Here is a 23,753-nt window from a genome sequence, read left to right as displayed (position 1 = left end):
AGCTGGGACTGGTCTATCATCATCATTTTGATGTGAGTTATGAGTGGGAGGCTCTTTGTCTCTTCAGCGGTAACCTAAGCTGTCTGACTTGGTGGGTGTGGAATGTTAAGAGGCTGCAGTCCTGCCCTTAGTGACAATGGCAAGGACTCCAGTCCCAGGAAACAGTTTAACAATGCAAGGTCTATAAACTTTAAGTATTTAGGGGAAATGCAAACCAAATATGCTAAAAGCTTATCTAGAATATCTGAAGTCCATGCTAAAAGCTTACCTAAGATGTGGAAGATAATATATGCTAATTCAAGCCTACTGAGAACTGAATCAAAGAGACCATTTGGCCTTTCCTCTCTGTATAAAAGAAATTTGAAAATCTTGTTTGGGACTCAGGATTGAAACAGAAAGCTCCCAAGTCCAGCCGGCCATCAATAAACCAGTTTTCCTTCTCAAAATCATTCCTGAGTCCTGGCCTCTCTATACACAAATAATTGAACTTCTCTCAAATTCTACAACAATTTTATTAACTGTCTAGGGGGCAGGCCTGAGGAACTTTAGACCACTAGTTGACCACCTATCAGCTGGGTTTCAGGGCTCCATTGGCATAGGAAAAGTACAAAGGCTTTAAGTCTCTGAGAATATACTTAATAAGTAAATTGAAAAGTATACATTCAAATAAATGAAGCACAAGAATCATGATTAGGGGATTTATACTTAAGTATAACTCTATTATATTGGTGAAATATGTTTTTCATATATTCCCTGTTTTCCCATATAGAGCCTGGTGAGGGGTTACTATTTTCCAGGGGTTGTGAGGCTTACCTAAGGTGTCAGGATGTCCCTAGGTCCCTTGGGAGGAGTTTTGCTTGTGGCTTTGTGTACTGTGGCATTTGTGGAGTATGAATGAGACTTGCATGAGTTAAACCCTGGGATTGACTTTCAGACTCAATTTGAAATCTTTTAGCCATAAAAAAACTTTTATTTAATACTTCCCTGTTTGATCAAGGTCTTTCTTCAAATTCATTGCTGACTAACCCTTTATAATAAGTTACTTTTTTAAGCTCATTTTATCAAAAGCCCTTTGTTTTTCCACTCTCATTTTATAGTATACCAAAGTTCCACACAAAAAAATTAAAATTGAAAAATAAACAAAGTTCCACAGTCTCTTTCAGAACTCCCTGCTCTATTCATGGGATCTATGTATCTATGTCTTTAACAGTATCATATTCTCTGTAGCTGTTTGATATAATTGATGAATTCCAAAAGAAATATTGGAGTATGCTTGCAATCTGATCTGTACTGGGCATGATTGAGTTATGGTTAGGGCATTGAGTCCCCATCCCTTGGTGGGTGGGCACTCACAGATAAAAGGCATGGTGGAGTTTAATGTTGGAGTTTTGATGTTGGGAGTTTGATGCTGAAGTCTTAAGCTGAATCACTGGGGAAAGAGACAGAGCTGTTTACCTGAGAGTCTACAACTGACCTTGTGGAGGAAACAGAGGAGCTGAGCCCAGAGGAACCAAGGAAGGCTGAACCCTCACAGACATCAGCAGTCATCTTGCTCCAACATGGAAATAGACTTTGGTGAGGTAAGTAACTTATGCTTTATAGCCTGGTAACCATAAGCTCCTACCCCAAATAAGTGCCCTTTATGAAAACCAACCAATTTCTGGTATTTTGCATCAGCCCCCCTTTGGCTGACTAATACACTCTCTTAATTACTGTATCTTCTTAATAACATTTGCTGACCCCCAGGTCCCCAGGTCAAGTCTTCCTGTCCTTCCTTACAGCCATGTTCCCTTTTTTCCCTCTTTACTCATTCATATGAATTTTAGAACCAGCTTATCATGTTTCATAAAGAATCACTGTTGGGATTTTTGTTACATTGTATCTACAGAAAAACTGAAGAAGTTACATCTTAATTTAAGACAGTAAACTGCCCTTTCTGTATGTCTTGATTGGTTTATGTCTCTGTAAACATCTCTAAATAAAGTTTTACAATTTTTTCACAAACTTTTTTAAAGGAGGTACCAGTGTTTGAACTCAGGACCTTGTACATGGGAAGCAGGTGGTCAACCACTGAAATTTATCTGCTCCCCAGTGAGAGTTGGTTTTTATGTTGTTGTTTTTTTATTTTTAGGAGGTACTGGGGATAAAACCTGGGACCTCATACATGGAAAGAAGGCACTCCACCACTTGAATTATATCCATTCCACTATCATCTAGCATTTGAACAGCTGATGCACATGTCCTCCCATTCATTGTGTTCCAGTCAACCTACAAATGTCAACATCACTTTGTTTGATGTCTTTTTTGAAAGTGTTGTTTTCCACACACAGCAGCCCAGAAGTGTCAGAGAAATAATTAACAGTCCCCAGCAGGAAACTTCATCAAAGTTGACAGAATTTAGTATATAAATACCAACAAGGACTTTCTATTAGAATTCCTTAACTCAGAGTCATGTATTTTACACCACTTTCTAGTATCTCTACCAGGTTAGGTTTAGTATGATTGAGTATATATGATTTTAATCTTTTTGATTTGTGAAGACTTTCTTTATGGCTGAGCACAACCACAATGGAAGTTGACTTGATATGCATTATTCACTAGCTGCTTTCAGTTTCCTATACCACTATCTTCCTCCACTGCTTGTGCTCCCTGCACTTCCCAAATAAACTACTTTTATTCAAACCATTGTTTCACTGTATTTCAGAAAACCCAAACTAAGACACAGATGATTTATTCAATGACTGTCAAAAGTAACTTATTTATTGTGCAAAAATTGTTTTGGTATTTACAAATGTATGCTATTGTGACTTCTGTAAAAAAAAAAAAAGAAGTTTTGTGATAGAAAGTCCCCTTAAACAATACAGTTTAAAATTTTCGATAGTAGAACTAGGGTTTATTCAGTGAAAGTGACATTTTAGCCATCAAAAAAATTTATCAGTTTAGCTATGCCTCCATTTCCTAATTTTAGCAAGCTCAGTTTTCACAGCTCCTAATCTCTCTTTTTTTAGTTATTGTATTGTTTACCTCAAATAGAAGTCAGTGAATATGATGCCCACAGGAGGGCATGGCTGAAGGACTTCCCTCTACAGAAGGGCTAGAGTCAAGGCAGCTATATTGGGTGCTGGGTCACTGGATGCAGAGGGGGCCCTCGGAACTCAGAGCCAGCCCATGAGAAAGACAATCACCAACAAAGCCCCATTCCAGGCAGAATACTGTGGCATGGGCTAAGGATTGAGAAACCCATAAGGGCTCAGGGCAGGTTGAAACAGGATGATAGCCTCAGGTCCCTCATGGGTCAGATATTTATAAAGCTCCCAGTGTGTGCTAGTGCTGTGCCATCAGCAACACAATCCCTTCTTGCCCTTATGGAGTTGCAGCAGGTGGCAGCAGGAACAGAGACTCTGAAGAATAATAGATTTTGCTGAAGAAGGGGAGAAGTGGTCACACCATAGATGGAGCCAATCCTATAACTGAGGTGCTTTTCCAGCTCCATACTGGATTTATGGACTGCCACTGCTAGCACAACCTGAGTGCGGTTGAGGATGAGTGATGCTGTCCACTGGACAGACAGGTACAGACACAGAAGCCCAGCACCTGTGAGGGTTATTCTCAAATGGCCTCATGTAAGGATGGCCCATTCCCCTCATTGTGCAGATCATTCAACTACCCCCTGCAGCACCTTTTCCATCCTGAGTACCTGGCTGGACCAGCCCTCAGAAGATTCTTGCAGACACTAGAACATCCCTGACCCAAGCAGCTGGGAGGCTATGCACAGTTCACCATGCCTGGTTCAGACCTCAAGCACCATGCCCACTTCCTTGCTATGCTGGAGCTCCTGGAACACCCTGGTGCACAGAGGTTGAGTAGGAAGGAGTTGATTGCCCTTGTGCCTGAAGGGAGGAAACTCCCTAAACAAGAAGGAAATTCCAGAGATGGTCTTTGTCCAGGAGAAAAGATCATCCTCAGATGACTCATCAGGGATATGGCAGTCTGGGGAGATGTCTAGGAGTGGGGTTCTTGAGCTGTGGCTTCCTTTCAAGGATTTGCTCTGTGCTTAGAAAGACAACAGGTTAGCCAATCATATTGGTCTACCTTCCTCTTCTTTCAGCACCAGCTCACAGTGAATCTCTAAGGAAGTTCTGTATTTGGAAAAGAAATTAATGAATTTCAGGGCTGCAGATTTGCCCTGAAAGTTTGGGATCAAACTTTTCATTAATTGATGCTATACTCAGATCATTCAATTGGAGGAGAGGGACATCAGAATAGTCTCAAACTTTGTTGAATTAATGAATAAACAAATTCAAATCCAGACTGTGGTCATTTATGATCATAGAAAAGGTGCCTTTCACTGTCCCTGTCAGTTAGGAGAGCCAAACCAATACCTGTTCCTCCTCTCACTGGGTCATGTCCAACTCCAAAGTTTACTGATCTTATGCAGAAAGTGATGGTTAGTGGTGGTTCTGCCTGTTGGGCAATGGATGTGCTAAGACAGAGCACATCCTACATGGAATTTCCCTGTCTACCCAGAGCTAGAGGTTAGCATCCACTGTATTCTCTAAGCTGAGGCTGTAATCAGCTGCAAACATTGCTGGGATCTGCATATATTGAAAGCCTATACAGATGAATATTATAATGAAGAATACATATTTAACCTATACCCCAGCTAAGGGTCTTAATCTACGTGTTCCCTGATCCCTTCAAACTGTACACAAAGCGGGATATGTGCCAATGCATATTTTCTGGAGAGAGTGTTCATAGCTTTCACCAGATTTTCATACAGAATTTAATTTTCTCCATCTCCTCCACTTAACCCATCACAGCTCAACTCCCCCAATTTTTAAAACATCACTAAGATTAACTGCCTTGAAATATTCTGGGCTGCAAGTTAGAATATTCTGGTAACAGCAGGGAAATTAAGCTTATGCCCAAGACCCCTACCAATGATTGAGCTCAGTCTAACAGAACATGGACCCCCCAAATAAAAAGCCACCTGTATTTCTTTGGGGTGAGAGTATAGGAGTAGCTGTATTTAAAGGGTCCTGTGATCCAAAATGTTTAATATTTACAGACCCCTGACACATTCTTTCACTAGAAGAGATTGTTCACCCTAAGAGGATTAAAACTAACCCACAAAACCTTTCATGTCATGGAGAGGTAAGAGCCAAAGAGAAAACAGCAGAAAATGCCTACAACAAGCCCAGAGCTGCACCTTTTTACATGGAAGAACTGGTTAATTACATGTGTGACCCACCATGAGCACTGATAAAATAGTGGAGGGGAGGACCTTGTCAATGGGACCTCTGTTTTGTATCTGGGATCATTTAGGTGGCAGCAGTGAGGTGAGGTTAGCAGAGCATGCCTTGATGAGGCAGGATGGACCATGGGCCCCAGGAGGAGAAAGGTGAAGATTGAGCGTATGAAGTGCTATCAGGAACCAAGTTGGGATGAATGCATACCCTGCTACCAGGAGCTGCTGCTCTACTGCATGCACAGCTGGCTGCTGGAGCAATGAATAAGCACTAGTTCTGAGGGATTGGAACCAGGACTGTTCCTCGGATGACTTGGTAGTGGCAGGTGGCAAAGTTTCCCTCTGCCCCACACCCCTGTGTGCTCCAGCCTTGTCCCACTGCCCTCCTCGCAGGCCCATGGCACAGGAGGGTGAGGAAAGGTTGGGAGAGATGCAGAGTCCTAGGGGTCCATGAAGCAGACACCAGCACTGTGGGCTCCCCAGCATTTTCAGTGAAAATATAAGAAAAACCTAAACAACAAACTGTAACAAAGGAAGCTGATAAATCAACCAACAGTGCTGAAACTCAACATCAGAATGCCTTATTTGCCAGAGGAAATAGGAAAGCAGTCCAAAGTCCTTAAAGATCATCAATTAAAATTTAAAAAGAAACAAGTATCCATTTTCTCTCTATTTCTGGGGAGAAAAACAACTACAGGTAGCCAGAAAACTCACAATGTCTGAGCTCCCACCTCTGTGCATGAGATTTCTGAGGTGGCATTATAAGCCAAGGGCAGAAGATGGGTGGAAAAGAGGAAACTGGATGTCAAAGACAATGTGCTCACTCTTTGAAAGTGGAGAAAAACATAAGGGTTCAATCTTCTTCCTCAGATAACCCATGGATGACAGAGTACATAAGATGTTAGAAACAGTTGCTTGTAAAAGTAAAGCCATGCCCCTTTTATTTGAACCTGTTATTAGCAATATACCTGATAAATATATGTCCCACAGACTTAAATCTTTAGTCCATCTATATAACAGTTAAGCCCTGAATTACAATAGAGTTGCAACACCTAATCTCTAGTTCATTGCACTCACTGATAGAAGATGATAGAAGGAGATGATAGAAAAAAACCCATCCCAAGGATCAGAGTGTCTGCAAGTGCAAACAATACAGTTCTAACCATCTACCCCATAAGATCTATATACCCTCTCAATTAGAAGCAGAGTGGACATCATCATCCCCAAATCTTCAAGATTGGGGAATGAACAATGGACTAAATTAGATATTATTATTCTACCTTAGATTTATTATTATTCTAGCAATGGAAGAACTTTTACCATTGATATAAAGGCAGTGGCTGCCAGAGGTTCTGATGGAAAGGAAAGGGAAGAATAGGTGAAATGGGACATTTTTGGAAAAATGGAATTGTCCTGCATAACATTGCAGTGATGGACACTGGCAATTACATATTTTATCACAACCTACAAAATTGTGCAGGACAGAGTGTAAATTTTAATGTGAACTGTAGTCCATGGTTAGTAACAATACTTCAATATGGGTTCATCAATTGTAACAAATGAACCACACTAATGAGCGTGTTGCTAATGTAGGAAAGTGTGGGAGGAAAAGGGGATGGGGCATATGGGAATCCCTTATATTTTTTATGTAACATTTATGTAATCTAAAGCTTCTTTAAAAATTAAAAGAGAAACAGTTGCTTGGACAACTTCTTTTTAAAAGTGTGAAAGAAAGAAAGAGAGAGAGAGAGAGAAAGAAAAGAAAGAGAAAGAAAAACAGACACAGGTTTAAGAAACTGATTATGCAATGTTTTTCTTGGGGAACTTCCAAGTGCTTTTGATGCAACTTGGCAACTTACCTAAGCAGTAGGGTAGATCGTTCTGTAAGGGTAAGGCCACATTGGGAAAATAGGAATAGAACTACATTGGGAGGTAGGAATTACAAGGGCCTGAATAGATAAATGACTTAAGATGGTCTGTAAACAGAGTGCCAATAAATAACTTAGGGTGGACTGTAAGGAGAGTGCCAATAAATAATATGGGACTGCTTACAAGAAGAAGCCTTTCAAAAAGAAAAAAAAAACATAGATACATTATCTTCAGCTAACTGCAGTGTTCCGCTTCTGTGCCTGCTTCCTTGCTCACTTAGTAGATGCCCCCCCTTCCTAAAAAGCTATAAAACCACCCCTTCCCTGAGACTCAGGGCTGCTCTCTCCTCTGTAGAGGAATGAGACAGTCGCCACGCGGCTAATAAAGCTCTCAATTGGAACTATATTCAAAGTCTGAGTCTGGTCAATATCGCTAGTCTATAACAGTTGAAGCCATAGATATTTGAATTTATTCATGAAGATAATTTCTTAAATCACTGATATTCTTATAGAGGTTTTGGTTTAAAGCATCTTAATCTTTTAAGATACTGACATCAAATGCCTTTAAATGAATATATATACTTAACATTCAGTATCCGTTGCATAATTTTAGGTGGAGCTCATTTTTCATCTTTTTCTGAATAACTATTCAAAATGCATAACTTATAAGGTCGTTCGGTCTTGCAGTTTTCTTAGTGAAAGAATTAATATCAAATAAAAAATGAGTTTCAACAGTAGTACTGACTCCATGTATAATAAAAATAGAACTTCTGTAGTTCCTGAAAATGTAAATTTACTTATATTTCAGTTTAGCACCATTTCAGGTTGTAGACTATGACCGATATTTAAGGCTTATCTTGTTGTAGAATTTGAGAGAGGGTCAAGGCTTATCTTGTTGTAGAATTTGAGAGAGGGTCAATCATTTGCATATAGAAAGACCAGGACTCAGGAATGATTTTGAGAAGGAAAAATGATTTATTGATGGCCGGCCAGACTCCAGAGCTTTCAGTTTCAAACCTGAGCCCCAAGCAAGATTTTTGAGTCCCTTTTATACAGAGAGGAAAGGCCAAATGGTCCTTTTGTTTCAGTTCTCAATAGGCTTGAATTAGCACATACCTTCCACATCCTAGGTAAGCTTTTAGCATGGACTTCATACATTCTAGATAAGCACATTTGGTTTGCATTTCCCCTGAATATTTAAAGTTTATAGACTTTGCCTTGTTAAACTGTTTCCTGGGACTGGAGTTGTTGCCATGGTCACCAAGGGCAGGACTACAGCCTCTTACAGTTCCACACCCACAAGTTGGGACAGACAGTTTAGTTTAAGGTTATTTCTGAAGAGACAAAGAGCCTCCCACCCATAGCCCACATCAGTCTGGGCTAGGTAAGGGTAATATTTTCTCTTTAAATTATCATCCAGGCACTTATTACTTGATAGTTAAAATACATTCCAATAAGCAAAGCATCAGTGTTTTATGGATTTAGAGAAGAAGTGAAATTTCTTTTAAGTCAAAGACTGACACATTATTGTTTTTCTCTATATGTTGCAAGGGTGTTTAGAATACATAATGGGGAACTCATCATTTACTGGAGTCTGGCCTCTTGGTGTACAGCCACTATGGACCATTGTTTCTTGCCTAGTAACTAGCAATGACACTTGGAATTTACAGTCTGAAGATCTTCTGGTCACTGGGGATGCAAGAGGACTATTATGACATCAGTTAGAGATGCTGCCCACCCAAATCTTCTCTATGTTTCCTCTACTGAACTTAGCAATGACAGTCTCGATGGTGTAAAATATTCATGCTTTTGGTTGAAATATATTATCATTTGATTCCTAGTCAATACATCTGCTATGGAACATAATGTGAGAATGTGGTGTGTGTACAGAAGTAAAAAATTAAATGGAGTTCTCCTTCTCTTTAGTACATTTCCTCCAGGGATAGAAAAATGGTTTTAAAAATACTGATTTTCATCAAAGAATAAGGTCTTCTCTAGTGGAGACAGGGGTAGTATTAAAATTCTTTACAAGAGATAAGAAGGGTACACTTGTTAGTGCCAATTAGCACCTCAAATGGTGTGAGTAAAACTTTGGTGTTAGATGAGACCAAGCATTTCTTTGATATTTTTACAATGGGTGTTAATATACTCAATTCTCAGAACTATCATCTTATAATTATAATACATTTTGAAGATTCATACTGTATTATGAGCTTTTTAAATGAAACTTTTTGCCATATTTGCATAGTTTAATATGAATTCTTTTACAGAGACCTCTCCTAACCAATGAGGTGGATATGTGGTAAGGAAATCTTAAATCTATATATGTCTTAAACAACCTTACCAATAATTTTGTTAAATTTTGGTATTACTCTTATTAAAGTCTTTATACTTTGCAGGTACCTAAAGATCAAAGTAATGTGGCAATATGCAATGATGTAGATGATTGTAAAAATTGTTTCTTGAAAGCCACTTCTTGCAGGTTTGACCTAAACCATTGAGCTACAGCTTTTCACATAATACCTGACAATCTTAGGAAAGATGGCCCTGATGGTTTACCTCAGACACCTGACTTTCACTCAAGTTTTGAACAAATCAGTCTTTCTCTAGTTTAGAAAACTGACACATACTTAATGTGCTTACTACTGAAAACTCCAGTTATTGCAAAGGACTAGAAGGCAAATATGAACCATTCCCCACCTTCCTTTTAAGTAGAGAATAAATGAACAACTTTTAAAATACTTTTGAGGTGCATGAACAATAAATGAAGCAATATGAATTAATTGTGAATCTCCCTCTAATGTCCAAGTCCTTAGTTGGTTAAGGTTGCTTTTATTTAATTTTATAGGAGTGACTATTACACCTTTTGAACCTACAAAACTTTTTATGTTGTAAGAGTTTTATGGGCCTATTTTCTTCTTCTCATCACGAAACTAATGTGATTATAATCATGTTCTTAATTCTTGGGACAAACTGAAAGCGATTTTAAAATTATCATGCTCAGAATGTCTGATATTTTTGAGAATCCAGTGATATTTAAAATATAGAATAAAATAATTTTTATGTAAGACTCTCTTTTTAAAATTTTGATTTTGAATTCTTAGTTAAGACAATTTCCATAAAAAATAAAATAGTTCAAGCTATTAAACACTGGTGGCTACCCTTGGCCTATTCCTTACATATAAACCCATGAAGGAAACTGGGGAGGGGCAGCCTTTCTTTTAATTCCTTTGAGAGCAGGATGTGGAGTTTTGGAACCAGTGATGTGATTGGTGTGAAGCAAGTGAGGCAGGGTTTAGCAAATATGAGGGGAGAAACTCAAGACCCCCATGAAGAATGTCTTTAATTGGATTGTCTGTAGACTGGACCAAGTGAGGACATAGCCAGGGTGCTGGAAATATACCAGTAGAAATTTCCCAAACTAAATGCAGAGAGAAAAAAGAATGAAAACAATGGTACACAATATACAGGGACTGCGGGAAAATTGCAAAAGGCAAGACATAAGTGTAGTAGAAATAATTGAAGGAGAAAAAGAGATAAGCAGAGGAAATATATGATGTAGTAATGGCTGAGTATTGTGCAAAATTAATGCCAGACATGGCCAACAGATCCAGGATGCTCAGAGAACCTTAGGTAAGACAAATATTTTAAAAACCTACAGTTAGATATATCATATCCAAACCAAAGGTCAAAAAGACAAAGAATAAACATTGAAAGAAGTCAGAGGAGAGGGAAATAACACATAACATTAAAATCCAGATACGTAGGAAAGAAAAAGGATGAGAATGAGATTGAACTTCACTTCTGAAGCATAAAACAAGAAAAGAGTGAAATAATTGAAATGATGAAAGAAAATATAAAACATGCCAATGTAGAAGTCTGTATCCAGGGAACAGATCCATCAAAGGTGAAGTAGAAATAATGAATATTTTCTTAGGCAAACAAAAACACTGGGCCCATCTGTTGACAATAGGCCTGCTTTGCAAAAAATGTTGAGGGGAGTTTTCTAGAGAAAGAAAATGATATAGGACAGAAAGTTAGATATACAAAAAGAAGAAAGAGTGTTACGAGGCAGTAAATAAAAAGTAAAATAAAATATGTTGTTTTTCCATCTAATTCATCTAACAGTTAACAGTTAATTCAGAATAATTATCACAGCTACATTGCATTTATCTAATGTATAAATGAATTGAAAGATGGCAAGGAACAGGAGGGAGCAAATGGGAATATTCTTTTTTAAATTACTCAAGAGATGATATAGTGATATTTAAGTGTTTCCTTAGATACTTGTAAATGCATATTGCAAACTCTAGGGCAACTACTAAAATAACAAAACCTATGTATAATTGATATGTTGAACAGGGGAGAAAATGGAATCATAAATAATGCTCAATTAAATCAGAGGGGATAGAAAAAGAGTGGAAGCAAAAGAAACCAAGTACAATGGCGATGAATAGAATGTTAAATTTAGTGTAGACATTAACAAACTATATTGAAAATGACTTAAAATCTCACTGGGCTCACCCACCATTCTGAGACAGACATTATCAGAGTGCATTAAGTAAACAACTACATGTTGTCTATAAGACATTCTTGTTGAATATAAACTCAGAAAATGAAAATAATGGAATGGAGAATACTATACTCTGCAAACACTATTTTAAGAAAGTTTGAGTATCAATTTCAGACAAAACTGTCATCAATACAATGAAAATTATCAGGAATATAAAAAGATATCACCTAATGATAAAGGAATTAATTCTCAAGAGGCATAACAGCCTTTAATATGTGTGCCCCTAGCATCAGGTCACCTACATATTTGTGTAGGATCCTTTAGAAAAATATCCAGTAAGGTCATGTGCAATTGCTCAGATTGGTTTCACCAAGGAAAACACAATTAAAACTTAATGGGGGCAGCAGACTTGGCCCAGTGGTTAGTTGTCTGTCTACCACATGGGAGGTCCATGTTTCAAACCCCGGGCCTCCTTGACCCATGTGGAGCTGGCCCATTTGCAGTGCTGATTCGAGCAAGGAGTACTGTGCCTCGCAGGGGTATCCCCTGCATAAGGGAGCCCCATGTACAAGGAGTGCACCCTGTAAGGAGAGCTGCCCAGCATAAAAGAAAGCACAGCCTGCCCAGGAAAGGTGCCGCACACACAAAGAACTGACACTGTTGTAGAATTTGAGAGAGGTTCAATTATTTGCATATAGAGAGGCCAGGACTCAGGAATGATTTTGAGAAGGAAAAATGGTTTATTGACAGACGGCCAGACTCGGGACCTTTCTGTTTGAACCCAAGCCCTGAACAAGATTTTTGAATCCCTTTTATTACAGAGAGGAAAAGCCAAATGGTCCCTTTGTTTCAGTTCTCAATAGGCTTGAATTAGCATATATATCTTCCACATCTTAGATAAGCTTTTAGCATGGATTTCAGACATTCTAGGTAAGCTTTTAGCATATTTAGTTTGCATTTCCCCTAAATACTTAAAGTTTATAGACCTTGCATTGTTAAACTGTTTCCTGGGACTGGAGTCCTTGCCATTGTCACTAAGGGTAGGACTGCAGCCTCTTAACCGTCACACCCACAAGTCAGAGAGCTTAGGTTATCTCTGAAGAGACAAAGAACCTCCCAACCATAGCCCACATCATTTCCCCCCTTTGCCAAAGTTTAAATTGTTAAGCTTTGGCATAATTATTGTTGGAGCTATGAGGTGGATGGCTGTTTGTTGTTTTGATTGATTATTTATCAATCTTTAGTGCAGCACCTAGGACTTTTTAAAAGTTTAGAAGTTTTCATTCTGGACAGCAGAATCCTGGGGTGGGGGCCTCCTTCAGTTATTCTGTGGCCACTGGCACTTATGTGGATTTCCAGTCAGGTTTCAGATCCATCTATTAATTTTATTTTACCCTTGAAGAGTTTACACCTTTAATTTAAAAGGGGTGCTGAAGGGAGATGATCTCTTTTTTGTAACTGCCTCCTGCTGGCCATGGGCTGTAGTCATTGCCTAATAAGGTGTAAAACTCTTAATTTATTTTAACTGGAGGAAGATGGATCTGGCGTTCTGTATGAAGTTGGATGAAGTTTTCATATGGTTAATAAGATGTTCACTCTGAAAGAAACAAACTTAATTAAAAATTTAGAATACTCGTTTTTAAAAGAGGACATTGGATTACAGAGGTAGACAAGGTTAGGTGCCTATAAAGATGGCACTCCTTAAAAGCTGGTGGGAATAGCATATATATTATTTTTTAAGTTATTTATCTTCAGAGAGAAATTGCAACAGACACTTAACTTTGCCTGAAGACACATTCCAAGCTGTTCAATGGTTGGCACTCATTTGCTCTGTTAGATGCTTCTGGTTAACTGGCACTCCTTGGGCAACTGGCTTCATTCAAGATTAGAACACTAAGTTGGAAATTTTCTTAATTTTCCCCTGTGGGAGTGATTAGAACTACAGAATAAAAGTTTTTTACACCTTGGTTTTAAATGTACAATTTCCAGCAATTTTGACTTGTTCAATAGGTAACTCGCCATCAGCAAGCAAGCCTCACTTTTGCTACACAGCAGAATACAGTAGAATATAGTAAGTTGACTGAGACTGGCTGAGACTGCCACCTTATTTTATAGACATGTTTGTTAACTGTTTAGAAAATGATTTTACCAGGAATTTAACATGTCTAATATACTTCTGCACTTGACCCAAAATAGAAAAGATAACATTATAATTATTAGACATATATTTAGTACAGGATAAAAGTATAGCATTTAATATTAACTAATGTATTACTTAATGCATAAGGATTTAGAGTTGCAATTATTAGTTTTGAGTTTCAGGTTTGTAATACTTTACATGTTATCTCTCCATGAGAGCAGGCCATAATGCCAATTGTGTTTATGTTTCACTTATGGTATCTTGGTATCATGGCTCCATTTAGCATGTTTTTCAACACAGTGAGCAAGTTGCAGCATCCTTGATCTTAGAGAGATTTTCCAGTATTCTACTAGCCTGGTGCATAGTGCATAGTGCCCTTTGGCACCATGAAACAGTGCCAGTCTGGAGGCGATATCCATTATACACTTGGCTGTACGGAGTTATTATTAGCTGCTGCAGGAGCTTGAAACTGCAACATAGTTTCCATTGACTTTAGGAGCAGAACCAGAGGCTGATATAGCAAATATTTTTAATCGAGGGGCCAGTCACCAGCCTAGCCAATAACTCATATGGAGAGGCCACTTGTAATGTATTCAAGGCCTGGTTTGAATGCATAAGAGTTTGACAATGTTAAAGTTTATTCCTTGTTTTTATAAATATTTTAAAAAGTTTAATGCAACACATGTATCAAATGACTGTTTACTTACACAATTTTACTATGAAGATAACAGTAGGTATTTTACTTTAGTAATAAAGGAAAAATATTTTTCATTGTTAAAATGAAAACAGAAGATTTCCAATAGAAGCAAGATAACTTTTTATTACCATTTACTTAACTATGTACTTTGCAGTGGCCTTCAGACAGGTTTTATTATTACTAAGTTATTTCTGCTACCAATACTAATCTAAGTTTTAGTTAACAATGACTTTTCGAACTAAACTATTTAAACATTTTCAGTGTGGCAGATGTTTTACAAACTTTTTATAATTGACTATAACCACATTAACTAGCCACCTTATGTTTAAATAAACTTATTATATTACAATTACTAAAGAAATTTACTCTATTTATTTAAGAGAGGATATCTACAATCTTTTTTCTTTAGTCTAATTTCACCAATGTGAACTTACAATTTTCATTACTCTAAAGATTTTGTACATAATGTTAATTTAGTTTATAAATTAAGTATGGGAGATTACACTCAAGTTAAATAAAATTGAAACATTATAGTTTATGCAAGGAATGTTTTCTTTTTTCCTTACAGGAAGCTAAAAACTTCTTTTCTTTGTTTAAGTTATGAAAATGAATAATTTAAAAGCATACTGACTACCAGGTTTTAAAACACATTACACAATTACTTAATTTGTTTAATCATAACCCAGGAAAGATTTCTCTATAGTTTCTATGGATTTTTCTTTACTTACTGAAATTTGTTAATAGAGCCATTAATTACCTTTATTTTGTTGGAAAGAAATCTTCTGGAAGTAAATAAGGCTATACAGAGCGGAAAGGCCAAATGGTCCCTTTGTTTCAGTTCTCAATAGGTTTGAATTAGCATATATATATTGTCCACATCTTAGGTAAGCTTTTAGCATATTTAGTTTGCATTTCCCCTAAATACTTAAAGTTTATAGACCTTGCATTGTTAAACTGTTTCCTGGGACTGGAGTCCTTGCCATTGTTACTAAGGGCAGGACTGCAGCCTCTTACCATCACACCCACAAGTCAGAGAGCTTAGGTTATCTCTGAAGAGACAAAGAGCCTCCCACCCATAGCCCACATCAACACAACAAGATGATGCAACAAACAGAAACACAGATTCCCATGCCGCTGATAACAACAGAAGCAAACAAAGAAGAAGACACAGCAAATAGACACAGAGAACAGACAACCGGGGTGAGGGGAGAAGGGGAGAGAAATAAATTAATTTTAAAAAAAAACAACTTAATGGGTTATGGCAGGTTATATAATGTCTAGCATCTGTTCCTGCAATATCATTTAGGACAACTCCAAATCCCAAAAATGCCCACACATCACATCTCTTCTTCCCTCTCCCACCTTCAGTAACTTCTGTGATCACTGTGTCCATATCAATGATACAATTTCTTCCACTGCTAGAACCACAATTGTTCTATTATAGAATACCAGTAAGTCCAGTCTAATCCATATTTTATTCCTCCATCATGTGGACTCTGGGATGGTGATGTCCACTCCACCTCTAAATCAAAAGGGGGCTTAGATCCCACATGGTTGATGGATGCAATTCTCCTGCTTGCAGTTATAGGCACTCTTGTCTCCCTGGTGTGGTGGTTGATGATGTTCACCTTCTGTTATCTGATCTGGATAAGTCCAATGAACTAGAGAATAGGATTTGCAACTCTGCTGAGGCTCAGGGCCCAGCTGGCACATGGCCCACCCAGATATTCAAGTTTCTTGACTATATCCTGCCATAACCCACTGAATGGACTGGGGGAAAGTATAAACTACACAATGTAAACTATAATGCACACAGTGCAGCAGTGCTCCAAAATGTATTCACCAAATGCAATGAATGTGCCACAATGATGAGAGGTTGTTGATGTGGGAGGAGTGGGGTGTATGGGGGGTATATGGAAACCTTATATTTTGCAATGTAACATTTTTGTGATCTATGTATCTAAAAAAAAGACAATTAAAATATCAGAATAATGGACTGATTTCATAGAATAATTGAAAGAATTAAATAAAATAATCTAAAAAAAAAATTAGAGAACCTTAATGGGATACCAGTACACATCTACTAGAATGCCTACAATTAAACAAAACAAAACTTGCCATACCAAATGTTGGCAATGATATGAAGCAGCAAGAAGCCTAATACATTGCTGACTGAACCTGAAAATAACACAATTGATGTGGGCTATGGCTGGGAGGCTCTTTGTCTCTTAAGAGATAACCTAAACTATCTGTGACTTGTGAGTGTGGGATGATAAAAGGCTGCAGTCCTGCCCTTGGTGACCAAGGCAAGGACTCCAGTCCCAGGAAACAGTTTAACAATGCAAGGTCTATAAACTTTAAGTATTCAGTGGAAATGCAAATGAAATGTGTTAAAAGCTTATCTAGAATGCCTGAAGTCCAGACTAAAAGCTTATCTAAGATGTGGAAGGTATATATGCTAATTCAAGCCTATTGAGAACTAAAACAAAAGGACCATTTAACCTTTACTTTCTGTATAAAAGAAATTCCAAAAGCCTTGTTTGGGGCTCTGGTTCCGGGCTTGGGATTGAAACAGAAAGCTCCCGAGTCTGACTGCTGTCAATAAAACATTTTCCCTTCTCCAAATCATTCCTGAGTCCTGGCCTCTCTATATACAAATAATTGAACTTCTCTCAAATTCTACAACATTTCTTGGGGACTCATTTGGGATTGCAAATGAAGGCCAGAGACAGTAGCATTTTGCTGCCCTTTCCAATTCTCTGAGAAAGCCGGGAGGACTTGAGTGAACCACAAATCTGGGCGCCCCTGGATTAAATTTAATCCAGAAAAGATGTGGGCTCCACCAGAATCTTCCCAAAGAAAATCAATGACAATGGAAGGTCTGAAGAGAAAGATTCTGGGAATGAAAAAGAACTCTGAACATGGAAGAAGGTAAGACTCTCCGGGTGAGCATAGTCCGGAAAGCCCTAGCTTTAATTGCTAGGAAGGGAAGGCTGATCACCTCCCGACAGAACCTTAGTAGCCCCAGAAAATTGGGGGGAAGCCATTCTCTCTCTAGGTCTGGAAAAAGGGGAAAAACTGGGGGAAAAAGCGTAGTGTTTTGGGTTTGTCTACCTGCACGTTAGAATCTGGTACTAGTCTCACATCCACGGAAGGAGTGGAGGCTTGATTTTAATAGGAAGGGCTGTTTATATGTTCTTGTCCTAATGTCCTGGAGAAAAAGCTCTAGTGTTTTGAGTTTGTCTAACTGAATGTTAGAATCTGGTACTGGTTGTATATCCACTAAAGGAGAGGAGGCTTGATTATAATAGGAAGGGCTGTTCATAGGTTCGAGTCCTAACATCCTGGAAATTGGTCTGGATTTTTAAAAAAACAAAATAAAACAAAAAAAAACTTGGCTACAGGAAAATGGGTCAGCTTTTCTAGTGGAGCTTGGTCTGGGTGTAAAGTTAAACAGTGAAAAAGGCCTAGCTGAAATCTTTTGTTATGGTGCTAAATTGTGAATGAATTCGCTTTATACCAAATGTTAAGTGTTCTAAGGTTTGTGATGGCTGTGGGGGCAGCCATGCTGAAAAAATATATATATATAGAACTTGTGGGTCAGATTAGTGACCTTTGTGCTTCTGTCTGTGTCAGCTCAATGCTAGTGTTGGAGTTGTGTGATTATGTAAAATAGTGAAATTTAACTGACCTGAAACCCTCCCTTGCCATTGGCAAGGGGGTGAAATGATTATGGGGCAAAACTGAGGAGTCTGGATGTTTGCAGAGTCTAGATGTTTGTTCATGCTCTGCTGTCTTGTCTCTGGTCTGCCCCTTTGCTGGGGCTTGGAGACCATCTGTGTCCGCACCATGCACCCAAGTTTGTTGGGGCTGCCCCAGTTAGGGTGGCTGGGTCCCTGGGAGAGTTGCTGAATTTGACTAGGTTCTGTCTGCCCATTTTGGCTGAAAACTGGAAAGGGGGGGCAGCTTGCCCCTTTCCAGTGAGTCCACACCTTTTATTCATAAGCCACATTCCTATTTGATTCTTGTGCGCCCAACTGCCTGGAAGGGGAGAAAGTGAAGGAGGGTGAAAAGTAGAATCAAAATAAATGCAGTAAAATTCCCTCCCTAGGGTGTCAAGGCCATAATCTCTCTCTCTCTCTAAGACTGTAGAAATACACTGGAATGTTTTAGAACTGTAAAATTTCCTGAAGAAAAGAGGCTACAGCTTTAAACAATAGACCACTAATCACTTGATAGCCTTTTCAATGGTCTGGCTAGGAACTTCAGGGTTGTGAAACTGCAGAGGAAGAAAAAAAAAAGGAATTAAAAGCCATTCTAAAATCTATGTTTGACTTTTGTCAGTTGCTGGTGCCTAAGATTCACAGTAAAAAGGTAGCTTAAAATGAATCTTTAAATGCCAATACTGTCTTGCTGGTGAATTAAATGCATAACTTGCAGATGAGAATTTGTTCCATTACTAAGAAAAGGCAAGACTTCAAAGAATTGTTATTAATAAAATTCTTGTAGCTTAATTAATAAAGGTATCCAATTCACCTTAAGGTTAAAAAAAATAATAAAAACTGAGTTAAGATCATTTATAAATGCATTTATATTATAAAACAGTGGAAAGATAATAACTGAAATTATAGCTGAATTAATTTAGCCTGAAACTATTATTTAAGTGTGAATTCTAAACTAATCTTACCTTCATTTATGGTTGCTTCGAGCCTAGCCTCATGAGCCCTTGCCTTTGCCTGTGGTTGTTTCATAACAGCTCCTGTCCTACTGGTATTAGTAACCCTGCTTTCTCTCATGAATCTAAATATGGACTAGATTGCTGCCTGGTGAAATTCTTAGCTCTTGGGTTTAAAGGAGCACTGGAATTTTATTACCTCCAATGACTGGGGGAATAAAGGGAATCTCCTGCCTTGACTGTCAGTGTTCCTAGGAGTGGTAATTCATGATGTTGTGGAATTTAAGAGAAGTTCAATTATTTGAGTATAGAGAGGCCAGGACTCAGGAATGATTTTGAGAAGGAAAAATGGTTTATTGACGGCTGGCCGGACTCGGGAGCTTTCTGTTTGAATCTCGAGCCCTGAACAAGATTTTCAAACGTCTTTTATACAGAGAGGAAAGGCCAAATGGTTTTTTTGTTTCAGTTTTCAATAGGCTTCAATTAGCATATATCTCTTTCACATCTTAGGTAAGCTTTTAGTAAGGACTCTAGACATTTTAGATAAGCTTTGGTTTTTGCATTTTTTTTAAATACTTAAAGTTTATAGCTCTTGCTTTGTTAAACATTTCCTGGGACTGGAGCCTGCTGTCACCGTCCCTAAGGGCAGGACTGCAGCCTCTTACCGTTCTACACCCACAAGTCAAACAACTTAGTTATTTTTGAAGAGACACAAGTTAAACAGCTTAGTTATTTCTGAAGAGACAAAGAGCTTTCCACCCATAGTCCACATCATTCTCTCCTTTTTGCCAAAGATTAACTTGCTAAGCTTTGGCATAATTATTGTTGGAGCTATGAGGTGGATGGCTGTCTGTTGTTTTGATTGATTATTTATCAGTTTTTAGTACAGCATCCAGGACTGTTTTTAGAAGTTTAGAGCTTTTCATTTTGGACAGCAGAATCTTGGGCAGGGGCTTCTCGCAGTTATTCTGCTGCCACTGGCACTCACGTGGATTTCTAGTCAGGTTTTAGATCTATCTATTACTTTTATTTAAAAGAGTTTACACTTTTAATTTAAAAGGGGTGCTGAAGGGAGACGATCTCTTTTTTGTAACTGCTTCCTGCTGGCCATGGGCTGTAGTCATTGCTTAATAAGGTGTAAAAACTCTTTAATTTATTCTAACTGGAGGAAGATGGATCTGGCATTCTGTACGAAGTTGGATGAAGTTTTCATATGGTTAATAAGATGTTCACTTTGAAAGAAACAAACTTAATTAAAAATTTGGAATACCTATTTTTTAAAAGAGGACACATTGGATTACAGAGATAGACAAGATTAGATGCCTATAAAGATGGCATTCTTTAAAAGCTGGTGGGAACAGCATATATATTCTTTTTTAAGTTATCTATCTTTAGAGAGAAATTGCAACAGACACTTAGCTTTGTCTGAAGACACATTCTAAGCTGTTCAATGATTGACACTCATTCGCTCTGTCAGATGCTCCTGGTGAACTGGCACTCTTTGGGCAACTGGCTTCACTCAGGATTAGAACACTAATTTGGAAATACTCTTAGTTTTCACCTGTGGGAGTGATCAGAACTACAGAATAAAGATTTTTACACTTTGGTTTTTATTGTACAATTTCTAGCAATTTTGACTTGTTCAATAGGTGACTCACCATTAGCAAGCAAGCTTCACTTTTGCTAACTGAGACTGGCTGAGACTGCTACCTTATTCTATAGACATGTTATTAACTGTTTAGAAAATGATTTTACCAGGAATTTAACATGTCTAATATACTTCTGCACTTGATCTAAAATAGAAAAGATAACATTACAATTATTAGGCATATATTTAGTACAGGATAAAAGTACAGCACTTAATATTAACTAATGTATTACTTAATGCATAAGGATTCAGAGTTGCCATTATTAGTTTTGAGTTTCAGGTTTGTAATACTTTACATGTTATCTCTCCATGAGAGCAGGCTATAATGCCAATTGTGTTTAAGTTTTACTTACAGTCTCCTGGTATCATGGCTCCACTTAGCATGTTCTTCAACGCAGTGAGCAAGTTGCAGCATCCTTCCAGTATTCTAGAGATTTTCCAGTATTCTACTAGCCTGGTGCATAGTGCTCTCTGGCACCATGGAACAGTGCCAGTCTGGAAGCGATATCCATTGTACACTTGGCTGTACCGAGTCATTATTGGCTGCAGGAGCTTGAAACTGCAATATAGTTTCCATCGACTTCAGGAGCAGAACCAGAGACTGATATAGCACATATTTTTAATTGAGGGGTCAGTGACCAGCCTAGCCAATAACTCACATGGAGAGGCCACCTGTAATGTATACAAGGCCTGGTTCGAATGCACAAGAGTTTGACAATGTTAAAGTTTATTCCTTGTTTTATATATATTTTAAACAACTTAACGCAATACATATATCAAATGATTATTTACTTACACAATTTTACTATGAAGATAACAGTAGTTACTTTACTTTAGTAATAGAGGAAAAATACTTTTCATTGTTAGAATGAAAACAGAATATTTCTAATAGAATCAAGACAACTTTTTATTACTATTTACTTAAATGTGTATTTTGCAGTGGCCTTCAGACAGGTTTATTATCATGAAGTTATTTCTGCTACTAATACTAATTTAAGTTTCTTTAGTTAACAATGACTTCTACAACTAGAATTATTTAAACATTTTCAGTTTGGAAGATGTTTTACAAACTCTTTATAATTGACTATAACCGCATTGACTAGACACTTCATGTTTAAATAAACTTACTAAATTACAATTACCAATGAAAGAAATTTACTTTTTATTTAAGAGAGCATATCTACAATCTTTTCCCTTTAGCCTAATTTCACCAATGTGAACTTACAATTTTCATTACTGTAAAGATTTTGTACATATGTTAATTTAGTTTATAAATTAAGTATGGGAGATTACACTCAAGTTAAATAAAATTGAAACCATTATAGTTTATGCAAGGAATGTTCTCTTTTTCTCTTACAGGAAGCTAAAAACTTCTTTTCTTTAAGTTATCAAAATTATTAAATTAAAAGCATACTGACTACCAGGTTTTAAAACACATGCATACTGACTACCAGGTTTTAAAACACATTACACAATTACTTAATTTTTTAAAATCATAACCCAGGAAAGATCTCTCTATAGTTTTTATGGACTTTCTTTTACTTACTGAAATTTGTTAATAGAGCCACTAATTACCTTATTTCATTGGAAAGAAATCTTCTGGAAGAAAATAAGGCTCACCAGATTGTGGAGAAGAAAATACTTTATTCTCAATCTTGCAAGAAGGGGCGCAGAGCCAGATATGGCTGGTGCCCCGAACAAAGAAAAATGACACAATTTATACCCCTAAGCCTAGCATGCAAGCTCTTCCTGTTTTTCCATAGATTGGATACTTCAGAAGTTACAGCTTATCTGAGATTTAAATTTCCCACGCAAAAGTTTGATTTAACTGCTTCTTCTATCACAATGAGAGAAAGCAGTCTGTCTCCCTGAGGCTTCAAATAGCCTCAGTAAATATATATAAAATTAATCTTTTTGCTTATCCAAAATTCTACTAAATTCAAAGTAAAATATAAAGTTCTGAAACAAAAAAAATGGTGCTAAAGCATTGAGAACATTTTGGTTACAATCCATTAATTAAGAAAGAAAATTCTTGTGTAAAACTGCATGGTCATAGTGTAAAACTGCACAGTCATAGTGCAAATTAAGAAAAGTTTCAGGAGTCTTTGAAATGTTTTGCAGTCACACTTGTTTTGTAAAAATTAGAAGTTTAAAGTAACTAAAGTTATGTTTTTGTGTCAAACTATTCATGTCTGCCTATTTGCTCAAATCATTGAAACTAAATATGCAGTTATATATGTAAATAAATATTCTTAAAGCCCAAATTAAACTAAGCAGGATGAAAAAATCATATAAAAATCTGATTATAGAAACTATTGGGAAAGGGTCTCCTCCTCTTTGCAAGAGCTTTGAAGGCAAGACTAGTGTGGCAGATACTATATACTAGGCTAAGGAATTAAGATTCAGTTTGCCTTGTAATTTCCCAGTTTAAACATTTTGTCAGCCTAAAATGTAAAAAAAAAAAAAACACAAAGATTTGTTTAGTTTTCACATAAAGGAAGAAAATATTGATTAATGTAACCTGGCATCCTACTGCCTCAGTCTCCCGCTCTCCAGGTTAAACAGCAACAAAGGAAACCAGTTTAAGCCAGTCCTATAGGCACAAAAAGATGCCCAAGAAAGAGCTAAGTCAATACCAATTCAGCACTAAATTCCATTCCTTATTTGACAAAGGGGAACAGGTAAAAACTACAATGGTTAGAATATAATGGAGGAAATGGTTAAATCACAATTAAATCACAAACTTTTGCACGGTAAAGTTAGATCTCAGATAAGCTGTAACTTCTGAAGTATCCAATCTATAGAGAAACAAAGGAAGAACTTGCCTGCTAGGCTTAAGGGTATAAATTGTGTCATTTTTTTCTTTGCCCACGGAGCCAGCCATATCTGGTTCTGCGCCCCTTCTTGCAAGATTGTGAATAAATTCTTTTCTTCTCCACAATTGGGTGAGCCTTATTTTCTTCC

The 23,753-nt window shown here is 37.5% G+C and overlaps 1 protein-coding gene across 1 annotated transcript in view; it reads left to right on the top strand.

Annotated features, from left to right (window-relative positions):
• LOC101428342 (zinc finger protein 596-like) overlaps positions 1 to 23,753 on the top strand; it is a 174,541-nt gene that overhangs the window by 96,659 nt on the left and 54,129 nt on the right. The gene's annotated exons all lie outside the window — the stretch shown is intronic.

The sequence above is a fragment of the Dasypus novemcinctus genome, chromosome 14 (genome assembly GCF_030445035.2).
Source record: "Dasypus novemcinctus isolate mDasNov1 chromosome 14, mDasNov1.1.hap2, whole genome shotgun sequence".
NCBI classification, from domain to species: domain Eukaryota; kingdom Metazoa; phylum Chordata; class Mammalia; order Cingulata; family Dasypodidae; genus Dasypus; species Dasypus novemcinctus.
Note: the sequence above shows the minus strand (reverse complement) of the source record. Positions and strands in the feature narration are given on the sequence as shown.